The sequence below is a fragment of the Haemaphysalis longicornis genome, unplaced genomic scaffold (assembly GCF_048455015.1).
Source record: "Haemaphysalis longicornis isolate Haplotype H1 unplaced genomic scaffold, Haemaphysalis longicornis Haplotype H1 scaffold_1, whole genome shotgun sequence".
NCBI lineage: Eukaryota > Metazoa > Arthropoda > Arachnida > Ixodida > Ixodidae > Haemaphysalis > Haemaphysalis longicornis.
In genome coordinates, this window is record NW_027526203.1 from 266,260,162 (window position 1) to 266,264,070 (window position 3,909).

The 3,909-nt window shown below is 43.7% G+C and overlaps 1 long non-coding RNA gene across 2 annotated transcripts; it reads right to left on the reverse strand.

Moving 5' to 3' along the window:
• Positions 1-636: 636 nt before the first annotated feature.
• On the reverse strand, positions 637-2,605 carry LOC144169585 (uncharacterized). 2 transcript variants are annotated; one of them, XR_013322474.1, is made up of 4 exons: positions 2,504-2,605; positions 1,175-1,343; positions 834-979; positions 637-741 (listed from the first exon to the last, which is right to left on the reverse strand). It is a non-coding gene; the product is annotated as an uncharacterized LOC144169585 (long non-coding RNA). The 2 variants fall into 2 exon arrangements; XR_013322473.1 differs by having other exon boundaries at positions 834-1,343.
• Between the last annotated feature and the right edge of the window lie 1,304 nt (positions 2,606-3,909).

Below are 3,909 nucleotides of genomic sequence, written 5' to 3' on the forward strand. Positions count from 1 at the left end.
TAGGAAATCATAAATATCGTGGCAGAAATTTTGGGGGGAATTAGTTCCACGTAAAATATTTCCCTCTCGATATGTATTACCTCCATGGTTAATAGTGGTATGAGGCAGAAGTTGAGCTGACTAATGCTGAACTAGGCTGTTGCACAATTTTCTTATAAATCGCAACTATAGCACATTTTCTTGCAGACGTCACTTTCTGTACTCTAAACAATTCCCTTAAAAAAATTACCCCTTATTTAACCACCTGTCAAAATCCAATGCAAGCATTACTCATGCTACGCCTGTATTTGGGAGTATTATTGGTGCTACGGGCGTATTAAAAGCGGGAAATTTAAATCGTCAGTTGCCACCGTATTGTTGTAGCGGCAACCACGTTGGGCGTGTCCGTGGTGCTGGCAAATCACAGCAACAACTCTCAAGGTGTAAAAGCTAAATATTTACAAAACTTAAATACAAAATAGTGTTTTTTTTTTTTTGCCACTGTTGGAGCATCCGTAATAGGCGGAATGTGAACACAATGGCCAATATTGGCGTTCACGATAACTTGTTAACAGTGAGATTTTATTAGGATGAACAGCCCCAGAAATTGAGTCGTGTAAAAACAAAATGCCAGCTTACCCAACCAAAATTAAGACCCGGTTGTTTCTGCCAGGGACGTCTCAAAGTGCACTTCCAGGAAAGTTTCGCTAACGTGTTCCGAAAAGCTCCTACTGTCACCTTGAGCCACAGGCCAAGCTGTCACTGAAAAGAAGTTCAAGTTTCAAACCATTAGTTACAAAGAAACTACCTAAAAACGCGCCATGAAAGACCCAAAAATGGGAGTGCGTACTTACTTGTAGAATGCAATGATTTCATCCCGTGCAAGAGCTTTAATGTGTTGCCTTCTGATGATACACTTCCAAGAAGGGGTCCAAATACAACTAAAATGGCCATATGCATTCCTTGTACAGCTGTTTTAGGTCTATCTTCGCCCTATTGCCTAGAAAATAAACAGTACAAAAATATCAGAGAATAAATTTATGCCTTGCTTTACCCAGGGAGCACGAGAAAATATTGAACAATGTCTGATTCGTTCCACGAAAGTCGAATGTCTTTTTTACAGCGGAAGCCCTGGTAATCTTTTCTTGCTAAACAATTTGAGATATAAAAATATTTGAACATACTTTAAGCTCACCTGTCCTTGGTCTATGCGAACTGGTGAATATCTGCACAATATGCACGACTCAAAAGGTACTATTTTGTGGCTTATGAGCTCCACAGGGCATTCATAATCCGCCGCACTCTTCCCGACGACCCTTCAGCATGCCGAAGATGTCTTCAGCCAGTAAATGCCACAGCCATGACTTCGCAGGAGCATGTAAAGAATGAAAATAATTTGTTTTCATTTGTTTTTTTTTTTTGCAGAGAAACAAAAACATTTGTCACAACCTATCAGTGGAGGGCCAAATGTCTCCACAGTCAGCCACAGACTCTTTCTGAACAGGTCATAGAGTATGAATACAGAATGTAGCAATCTGCTTTTGCAGTATAATTTCTACGTTCAAAGGAGAACAAAAATTGCATTAATGTTTGGTGCACATCATGATTCAACAACTTTGCACCTGAGCGTTTCGAAAATTTTCCAACTCTCTAGCTGCCACTGACATTGATAGCATAAAATGGCAGGAATGAATTATTTTAAAACTTACTTTGTGGCGTTAAAACTTCTAATAGTCCACACGTGAGCTTTATGGGTAATTATTCTGAGGTCTCAGGTTACCACTGACATTGACAGCATAGAAACGGCTCCACACTTTCTGCGTGTTTCCACCCGACTTCCCCTCCACAAAAGGAACGTTTTGTTACTACGCTGCTGCTCAGACAACCACTTTCCCTTGCATTTCACTACACGTCAGGGAGCCAACTAAAGTTGAATAGTGTAAATAGACCATCTAAATTCATCGAAGGCATTGGAAGAAACGGGAAACAACTAGACACACAGCACAGATAAACGTAAGCAGTGCTGCCGCCAACGTCTTGAACGCACATCAACATTAGGCGGAATAGTGTGATTAGCACAGTAAATTTATGGCTCTCATAAGACCAACACAACGCAATTAACACGGAAGTTTGAAAATACCGATAAGGCTAAAGACAGACGCTCAGACAAACAAGCCGTGCAGTGTGTGCGCGCGAGACAATAGCGTGCGACTAACCCGAGAAGATTCAGTACCGCTGGCAGGTACAGCAACCGTCAATATAAAACTAAGCAACACCACACCATAAGGGGACATGCAGACTCGAGAAATGCGCGCGCCAGCAACTTTCTAAATAGCACTAGCTAACGTATGCAGTCAGAAATGTCAAGCCGACTCCGACCCACAAACACACAAGCTTAAAGTGAATAACGGCCGCAAACGTTTCTCGCATCGAACAGGCAGCAGAGCGGCACGTTTATCGGACGCAGTGATGAACAAGTCAATGAACAACAACTGTTACCAGAACATAAATAAGCAGCACTGACCTTTTTTGCGCCTCCCGGCAAAACTTCACTTCGTCGAACAGTAAATACAGCCCGAGGACATGAAGAAATCCGCAGTTTCACGCCACAACCAAACTGGTAACCGTTCCCGTTAGTCTGACTGATAGTTCATTTAGTACATCAGGCGCATAACGCGAGCAATCAAGAAAACCGCTATAGAAGGCCACTGGTGGCGCTGCATGCGGACGAACAAAAACTAGCTTGCGAAAACGTTGAGACGTAAGGGCGCTGCTGTCGTTAAAAGTGTTCACGCAGTCCCGTTTTTCCCTCATCATCGTTGTACCCGTTGCCGTCCCACTATACCATGCATCAACGCAAGCGGCGCTGCCTTGCGGCTGTCAACGCATGCGCACGGCATGCCGCACTGAAGTGGCGGTCGTTTCGTAATGGTTTCGGCCAACTTTTTCTTCCTCCGTGCCTTGGGCGATGCACGCCGTGGCCAGTGACCAGTCCGCGGAAGAGATCACAAGCTCGGCACCCTTGATCGCTTATATTTGCTTCGGAAAATGGGAGTAGGCCTCTAAGCGGACGTCTACGCGGCTCTGAGGCTGGAACAAACTGTTCAGATATTAGCCAATTTAACACGTTAGTTGGGCTAAAGTTGTTTCTCGCCGCGGGCCGTGAGCGCGTGCGGTATGTGTGCATAAACTTCGATGACTTTATTTCGTTTTTTGCAGTGAAAACAAAACGACGCTTCTTTATTGACTGCGTTCGCTTGACAACAAGTCTTTCCAATACCAATAATATGTACTGCGACGCTCTTTGATATCCACGTTATAGAAAGCTACTTCCGTATAGTGAATCCAGTGTGATTACTCGCTAATAAGCGAGTAATAATACACCTTCCCGTTTTCCAGCAGTTTGTCTTCATGAACACCAATAGTGCAGGAAAAGAGCAACGGGGTGGGGGGGGGGGGGGGGGGGGGAGAAGGCAGGTCATTCGGTGAACTTGAATTACTATGGCAAGTAACAACATTAGGGTAACACTGCGAATTTTCGCGATACTGCAAGGCATAATTTGAAATAAGAATGACATTTCCGTATAAATATATAGAATGTGAGGCAGATGCCGCGGAGTAGATTTAGTTCTCCGGGTTCTGTGTCGTTCTCCTCCTGCAAAGAGGCTTTCGTTTTTACTTGTGAAAATTAAAAATTAATAGCCGTGACGAGACAAAATACAAAAACGAACTTAGCATCTAACTGCATGCGTAGCATGATGTGTGCGGTGTAAAATGTGGCGCAGTCGGTTACCATTATGTATGTACCCCATCACAACATAAGTAACGTGGACTAAGTACCATTGAGCGCGTACTACACCACCGCGAGATGATGACTGAGTGTTGAACAAAAACTGCCGTTTCTGCGAAACTTTGTAAATCAAATGCATA